The sequence below is a fragment of the Cebus imitator genome, unplaced genomic scaffold (assembly GCF_001604975.1).
Source record: "Cebus imitator isolate Cc_AM_T3 unplaced genomic scaffold, Cebus_imitator-1.0 Scaffold77, whole genome shotgun sequence".
Taxonomy (NCBI): Eukaryota; Metazoa; Chordata; class Mammalia; order Primates; family Cebidae; genus Cebus; species Cebus imitator.
Genome location: NW_016107392.1, coordinates 4351210 through 4359842, shown reverse-complemented (window position 1 = coordinate 4359842; position 8633 = coordinate 4351210). Strand labels below are relative to the sequence as shown.

General features: G+C 48.4%; 2 non-coding genes and 1 pseudogene across 2 annotated transcripts; 2 read left to right on the top strand and 1 right to left on the bottom strand.

Annotated features, from left to right (window-relative positions):
- Positions 1-305: 305 nt before the first annotated feature.
- On the bottom strand, positions 306-3459 carry LOC108307207 (annotated as a pseudogene).
- A 1831-nt stretch (positions 3460-5290) lies between these two features.
- Positions 5291-5397, top strand: LOC119471887. Its single transcript, XR_005200987.1, has one exon. It is a non-coding gene; the product is annotated as a U6 spliceosomal RNA (small nuclear RNA).
- Positions 5398-7528: 2131 nt separating this feature from the next.
- Positions 7529-7645, top strand: LOC119471885. Its single transcript, XR_005200985.1, has one exon. It is a non-coding gene; the product is annotated as a U5 spliceosomal RNA (small nuclear RNA).
- The last annotated feature ends 988 nt before the right edge of the window (positions 7646-8633 follow it).

Here is an 8633-nt window from a genome sequence, read left to right as displayed (position 1 = left end):
ATCCCAGCACTTTGGGAGGCCGAGGCGGGTGGATCACGAGGTCAAGAGATCGAGACCATCCTGGTCAACATGGTGAAACCCCGTCTCTGCTAAAAAAACACAAAAAATTAGCTGGGCATGGTGGCACGTGCCTGTAATCCCAGCTACTAAGGAGGCTGAGGCAGGAGAATTGCCTGAACCCAGGAGGCGGAGGTTGCGGTGAGCCGAGATCGTGCCATTGCACTCCAGCCTGGGTAACAAGAGTGAAACTCCGTCTCAAAAAAAAAAAAAAAAAAGAAACCCCTAAACAGATAATTTTCCCTCAACTCGTCAGGCTGTAACAGATTTTAAACCAAGCTGGAGAAATCACTCCAGCTCTGGCCACAAACTAGTCTCTACATCCTGGCCTTCATCCTGGCTGGAAGCTGGATCCCTTCATCCAAGGGCCCAGTTCGAGGGCATTCATGGTTTCCTCAAGTTTGAGCATCCCTCGTTCCTGGCGCTGGCAGTGCCGCTCAGCCACAGACTGGAGCATCCACTTGGCCGGGAGCTTATATATGTAGGAGCCGTAAACCACGACCTTGGTGAAGTGTGGAGACTACAGAGCCTTTAGCTTGAGCATGGCCTTGCTCACCTGTTCGATGTAAGGGATTCGACATCCTTCCCGGCCGAAGATGGCTTCCAACAGCCGCGTCGGGACCTGGAACACCTCTGGATCTTTCAGGTCTTCGGGAACTTTCACCCACGGTGGGATACGGTATTTCTATGTTCCAGGAGCGTTACCATCTTATGACCCTCACAAGCAAAACCACACCACTCTAGCGCAAGCCAGCAGACCCTGTATTTTTTTAAAAAGGCCAGATCAGGCACGGTGGCTCACGCCTGTAATCCCAGCACTTTGAGAGGCTGAGATGGGCGGATCACAAGTTCAGGAGTTCAAGACCAACCTGACCAATATAATAAAACCCCATCTCTACTAAAAATACAAAAATTAACTGGGCCCGGTGGCGTACACCTGTAGTCACAGCTACTCGGGAGGCTGAAGCAGGAGAATCACTTGAACCTGGGAGGCGGAGGTTGTAATGAGCCTATACTGCACTACTGCCCTCCAGCCTAAGTGACAGAGAGAGACTCCATCTCAAAAAAGTAATAATAATAAAAATAAAATAAAATAAAAGGCCAGGTGCAGTGGCTCATGCCTGCAAATCCCAGCACTTTGGGAGGCTGAGGTGAGTGGATCACTTGAGGTCAGGAGTTCCAGACCAGCTGATCAATATGGTAAAACCCCATCTCTCCTAAAAATACAAAAATTAGCTGGTGTGATGATAGGCACCTGTAATCCCAGCTACTCGGGAGGCTGAGGCAGGAGAATCACTTGAACTGGGAGGCAGAGGTTGGAATGAGCTGAGATCGTGCCACTGCACTCCAGCCTGGGCAGCAGAGCAAGACTCTGTCTCAAAAAAAAAAAAAAAAAAAAAAGCGCTGGAGTAACATCTTGAGTAACATCTCTACTGAGCACTGAGAGGGCACGGTAGCTTCAGTGGCCCAGGCTGTGATGGCCAGAAGCTCCATCGAGGTCAGGGTAGCCCTGACCCATGGCATCTAGTGGCCACCATCACTGCAGGAGCGATGAGGTCGATTGTGCCCTGAGGTGGGCGTGGGCTGCCCAGAACATGCAGTACCTTTTCCTAACTAGCACAGAGAAGCCATCTGGGCCTGGAACCATGGTGGGAGGGCGGGAGGTCGTGGCCAGCCTGGAGAACTGTGTTCTTATGTGAGACACTCCCTAGGGTTGGGGTGGGCCCTACAAGCTGGAAGCAGGGAGCCAGAGAGTAGTGTGCAGCTCACAGTCTCTGTGACTGGTTTTACACACCTGGACTGGTTTTGTCAGAGAAAATAGAGTATTGACTGTTCCTGAGACTATTAAATTATCCTTCCTTAACTGCAAGTGTCAGAGGCACTTCCTGACCCTTCCTGGCCTTGCTGTCAGAGCACTTCACACTCCAGTGGCAAGCCAGAAGGGAAATTCACAGAACCAGAGCTGTGAGTGCATTCTCACTGACTGGAGAGCAGACAGCTTGCTGGTCCCTTCCTGGGCCCACCACGGGAGGAGAACCGGGCTGGCTGGGTGAGTCCCTACCTTCCAGAAGCTCTAGGTCTATTTAGAGAGCAAAGCACAGAGCGTGCTCACGACCAAGGTGAATGGAATGCTTTGAAGCTCAGAGCTCCAGGGAGCGGCAGAGCCTTGAAATGTCTTAGCCACCTGCATTGAACATGGGGAGGTATTTTAGTCAGTGACTAAGTCTTCTTGTTCAGAGAGAGGTGTGATCTTGAAGGACGCTTTTAGAGAAAAAGCTAACAATCACTGAGTGCCTCTTCTATGACAGCCACTATGTCACATGTGATGTTTCATATAATTAAGTCACTTAATTCTTTTTTTTTCTGAGATGGAGTCTTGCTCTGTCACCCAGGCTGGAGTACAGTGGCACAATTTCGGCTCATTGCAACCTCTGCCTCCTGGATTCAAGCAATTCTCCCTGCCTCAGCCTCCCAAGTACCTGGGATTACAGGCGCCCGCCACCAAATCCAGCTAATTTTTGTGATTTTTTTTTTTAGTAGAGACGGAGTTTCACCATGTTGGCCAGGCTCTTCTTGAACTCCTGACCTCAGGTGATCTGCCTACCTCGACCTCTCAAAGTGCTGGGATTACAGGTGTGAGCCACTGAACCCAGCCAAAGTCACTTAATTCATACAGCAACAGTGACAACAGTTAATGACACTGATGCCTAAAGAGGTGACCCACCCTGCTCCACAGCCTAGTGGTTCCAAAACAGAGAATTGTGAAGGAATGAAGTGGCTGATCCCATGAGGACAAGCACTGAGGATACCTTTCTTTTTCTTTCTTCATTGAATCCCCAGGGTTTAACTCAGGGCCCAGAGCACAGTAAGTGCTCAATTAATATCTGTGGGATGAGTGAAAACCAAGGGCAACCTGACAGAATATTGTGGTTTATGTCGTAAGGGCATTTCCATGTGCATGCGCTCTGTTGTTCTTCATATTGACCTTGCGAAGAAGAAGGAGCGCAAGTATTAATTGCTGCGTGGCAGTGTTGCTGCCGCTGCCGTTGTATTGTTGTTCTTGTTGTTGTTATATTGTTGCTGTTATCATTCTCCTTTTGTAGACAAGGGAATTGATAGGGAGCCCAGAGAGTTTAAGTTTTTCCAGGGTGAGACAGTTAAGGCTGCCAGAGCTCCAGTCCAGCTCGCGGCTTCTGATCCCAAATCCCAGGGTACTCCGATGGCAAACAACGTGCGCCAGAACCTACAGCTAATTACCTTGTTCTCATAAGGAAGTTCAGGTCTTACTTCAGACCCCCAGATTGCTGCCTCCTGCCTCCTCCCCACTTTTTCTCTCCACTCAAAGATAACTGTCCTTACCCCGTGGAAAGAGGTAACCCCCTGACTCCCCAACACCGCCATCTCTCACCATCCTGGCTTCCTTCCAGCTAAGATGCGTGAAGACACCAAGAAAAGTCCTGGCTAGAAAATTCATCCTGGAAAATAGCTCAACCCTACCTGGCCTGTCATATGCGGGCCATACTATCTCAGGACGGAAGAGCTAATTAGGTGAAACTAGCATGTGGAATGCTCTGTGAATTTCCAAGTCTGTGCAAAAGTTAGTTATTATTATCTTTTTTTTTTTAAAGGATCTCACTCTGTCACTCAGGCTGAAGTGCAGTGGTACACTCTCAGGTAACTACAACCTCTGCCTCCCAGGTTCAAGCAATTCTTTTGCCTCAGCCTCCCAAGTAGCTGGGACTACAGGCATGTGCCACCAGGCCAAGCTAATTTTTGTAGTTTTTGGTAGAGATGGGGTTTCACCATGTTGGCCAGGCTGGTCTCAAATTTTTGACCTCAAAGGATCCAACCACTTTGGCCTTCCAAAGTGCTGGGATTACAGATGTAAGCTGCCACCCCTGGCCCAGTTATTGTCACCTTTTGAGCATCACCTTCCTGAAATGCCTCTGTGTGGCCTCTAGAGATGTCTGGGGCTTCCAAATTGCATTCTAAGAAGGAAGGATAACCTAATTAATACCTTATCCCTTTTCTTCATGGGAATGATGGGCTGAGGCTCCATGCAAGAAAGAGACAGAGGTTTTGAGGAAGGGAAGGGAATGTTAGGAGCAGGGTTTTGTGAAACAAGCATGCAGGCCTGGTCTGCTTCAGACTTCACACTTTTGCTCAGAAATAAACTTGCATGAGGCAGACTGCTATCCTGGGCGAATTTTTGAGTAGAAAGGGAAGATATCCCATTCAACAATAATTTATTAAGTTCCTACTGTGTTCCATAAAGGTATAATAGAGATATATTAGCAAGGTATAGTAGTATGTCATTGTGCTTTCGACTTTTTTTGCTTTTTTAAGATGGAGTCTCGCTCTGTTGCCCAGGCTGGAGTGCAGTGGAGCAGCAATCCTAGCTGACTGCAACCTCCACCTCCCAGGCTCAAGCAGTTCTCCTGTCTCAGCCTCTCAAGTAGCTGGGATTACAGGTGTCAGCCACCATGCCCTGCTAATTTTTGTATTATTAGTAGAGACAGGGGTTTCACTATATTAGCCAGGCTGGTCTCCAACTCCTGACCTCAGGTTGTCTGCCCGTTTCGGACTCCCAATGTGCTGGGATTATAGCCGTGAGCCACCATACTGGGTGCTTTTGGCTTTCTGACAACTTCTTTTCTCTACGATAGGATCAAGAATTAGGAAAGGGGCCGAGTGTGGCGGCTCACACCTATAATCCCAGCGTGTTGGGGGGCTGAGGCGGGCAGATCACTTGAGGTCAGGCATTTGAGACCAGCCTGGCCAACACGGTGAAACCCTGTCTCTACTAAAAAGACAAAAATTAGCCACGTGTGGTGGGAGGCATCTGTAATCCCAGCTAATTGGGAGGCTGAGGCAGGAGAATCACTGGAACCTGGGAGGCGGAGGTTGCAGCGAGCAGAGATTGCACCACTGCACTCCAGCCTGGGAGACAGAGTGAGACTGTCTCAAAACAAAACAAAACAAAAACAAAAACAAAAAAAACCAACAAACAAAAACAACCAAAAAACAAACAAAAGAAAAAAATAAGAATTAGAAAACAAAAAGTCATTGATTAGTCAGAATTATGCCTCAGATACACACATAAATCTGTGCATTTATATATTTACTCTGAGCTGTTCACTTTAGATTTGCATATAGTTACAGCAGATCAAGAAGTCAGAAACTTGAAAGAGAAAGAGCTTCTGCTGTAGATGGATCCATGAACAATGGTCTCGTGCTCGCTTCGGCAGCACATATACTAAAATTGGAACGATACAGAGAAGATTAGCATGAACCCTGCGCAAGAATGACACGCAAATTCGTGAAGCGTTCCATATTTAAAAATAATTATTTTAAATATTTTTTTAATTAAATGAAAAAGAATTTTAAAAATTGAAAAAAAAATAACAAAAAAATAATGGTCTAAAATTAGCCTAGGCTAGGTGCAGTGGTTCATGCTTGTAATCCCAGCATTTTGGGTGGCCGAGTTGGGAAGATCGCTTGAGCCTGGGAGTTTCAGACCAGCCTGGGCAACATAACAAGACCCCACCTTTACAATATCAGTTTTTAAAAGTTAGCTTAGGGGCAGGCACTGTGGCTCACGCCTGTAATCCCAGCACTTTGGGAGACTGAGGCAGGCAGATTACTTGAGGTCAGGAGTTTGAGACCAGTCTGGCCAACATGGGGAAACCCCCTCTCTATTAAAAATATAAAAATTAGCCAGGTGTGGTGGTATGTGCCTGTAATCCCAGCTACTTGGGAGGCCGAGGCAGGAGAATTGCTTGAACCCGGGAGGTGGAGGTTGTAGTGAGCTGAGATCGTGCCACTGCACTCCAGCCTGGGTGACAGAACGTGATTCTGTCTCAAAATAAAACAAACAAACAAAAAAGCATAGGAGCCTGGATCTCAAACCTACCTGTCAGGGCTTTCTGTACCTCTCCACCCAGGACTCAGAACTGAGACCCCAATTTTCCAAGAAAGCACAGAATCTGTTCTAAGTATTCTATCTGAGACAGTAGAAGTATGTGTGGTTGCCTTTGGGAAGAATTCCACCAGAAATGATGCTAATGAAGAAAAGACTGGGAGCATGAAAGGGTCCTCCGTGCACTGTTGCCCACAAACACGCCCCCCAGGTATCTGGCTGATCCTCAGGATGCCAGCAACAGAGGTTCTCCTATGGAAGACAGAAATGGCCCCTTCCTCCAAGAAGCCCACATAGCCTTGGAGGATTGGGGCAGGTGACCTGACTCACACCTAGGCGGAGGCCAACCAGGCCATGAGAACCCAAGGGTGGGGCCACAGGGAGGCCTGATGCCAGGGCAGGCTGTGATGCCCTGAAACGTGCCAGGGGAGCGTGTGGAACATCTCATCAGATACATAAATATCAGGCAGGCTTATGATCGGGTGTCCATGGCCACCTTCTTTCAATTAGGCAACCCTGTCCCCGCTGTAAGGCATCCTGCCAGTCTGCATTCCCACATCCTGCCGCCGGCTCCTGGCCCACCCGTTTCTATATTGAGGAGCTCCTCTCCATAAATAAAGCACAGGAGTCAGGCACCAAAGAAAGGCCATTTGGAGCGCCGGGAAGGCTGTCCCACGGGCCAACAAAGGGCAGGAAGTGCCGGGCGGTGGCCCCTGTGTCTGTCCCTGGGCCCAGCTCACCTGGCTGGGCTATGGGGCCTTTGTGCAAAAAATATCAGACCCAAGTCCTGAACTTCCTGCCATTTGTCAGGCTGTGCTGTGACCCGGGGTTCACCGAAATGCTCTCTGCTCCCAACAATGCACACACACATCCTCTGGAAAAATTCTCTCTGTCTCTCCCATCCAGGCAGTGTTGGCTTTTTATGGAAGCGGCTTCAAGGATGCAGGGCTGAGCAGTGGAAAGTTGAGGCTGCAATTCCCTCCTGAAGAAGCCCCACTCAGAGAGGGAAGGGAGAGGGCAGAGCCCCAGGGGCGGGGACTGAAGATCAGGGCTCTCACCCTAGGAGCCTTGTGGCTGTGGGCTGGGGGTGTCTGTGTCTGGGACTCATTTGCTTCTCACTCCTGTCCACCACTCCAGATGCCCCCTCCCTCCTGGCTCCCCTGAGACTCAAGGGTTTCACTGCCCAAGAGTAGGAAGCAATGAGTGTCACAAACACCTGCTTGCCTACAGAGTCCAGCTTCCAGGAGCACAAAATCAGGACAAATGGGCTGGATGCGGTGGCTCACACCTGTAATCTCAGCACTTTGGGAGGCTCGGGCGGGTGATCACTTGTGGTCAGGAGTTCAAGACCAGCCTGGCCAACATGGTGAAACCCTGTCTCTACTAAAAATTCAAAAGTTAGCTGGATATGGTGGCGGATGCCTGTAATCTCAGCTACTCGGGAGTCTGCGGCAGAAGAATCGCTTGAATCTGGGAGGCAGAGGTTTCAGTGAGCCAAGATTACGACATTGCACTCCAGCCTGGGCTCTGTCTTAAAAATAAATCAAGACAATGCTCTGGTTTCTCTTCGTAACGAATAAATCTTTCGCCTTTTACTAAAGATTTCCGTGGAGAGGAACAATGATGAGTTTATAACTGAATTTTTTGATGTCCTGCTTAGGCAGGGCTCATTAAAAAAAAAAAAAAAAAATCAAGGCAAATGTCTGAGACAAAGTCTAAGGGGATAGAAGGCTGAGTGTGGGGTCAGACATAGGCCAGACATGTCCGTGGATGCCAGGCCCCATCTGGTGAGAGGACACTCAGGATAGCTTCTCCCGCCAATAACCAAAGCAAGAGATCAAAGGACCACTCCACTCACTTGAGCGGAGCTCAGCCCTGGTGAGGGGCTGTAGACAGTGGCTCCCAAATGCTGGGATGGATGTTGATAAAGTGGCCACCTGCCCCCTGTGAACTGAAAAAGACATGTGACGAATTTTCCATCTGGCTAAATTTATTCCGTGGAAAAGATTGTCCTTTTATTCTGAGACTTTCTGAAACAGAGAAAAAGAAAAATGTGGTGAGTTTTTCTATACTGCTAAGCTTATTCCATTCAAAGTTGAATAAGCAACTTTAGAAATGGAATAAGCTTAGCAATACAGCAGTGATTTCAAAAGTTTATTCTAGGATTATGTTCTTTCTCCGTTCTTAGTGTTAAAATGTGCCTTCGTTTATGACCACGTAATTAAAAAATGTGTTCGTTTGATAAAATAAAAAGTTGGCAGTTCTGTGCTAGTCTTCCAAAGGAAAACATGAAAGCCTGTGGTTTGCGAAGTTCCCAACTGGAGAGCCAGGGCCATGGGGGACACAGAAGATGTGGAGACAAGTTTGCTGTCATGTAGCTTGTGACATGATTGGTGAGACGCAAGGCCTATAATGTGGCACATGATAAGACCCCCGGGGTCTGTGCCCAAGTGTGTGGAAGGAGTGACTCATGCTGTTGGAGCTCAGAGGAGAGGCTGGCAGAGGCAGTACCTGCCACATCAGTCCATAGTAAGTGCTCAGTTAAAATTGGCTGAATGGGCTGGCCATGGTGGCTCACGTCTATAATCCCAGCATGTTGGGAGGCCAAAGTGGGAGGATCTCTTGAGCCCGGCAATTAGAGACCAGCCTGGGTAAT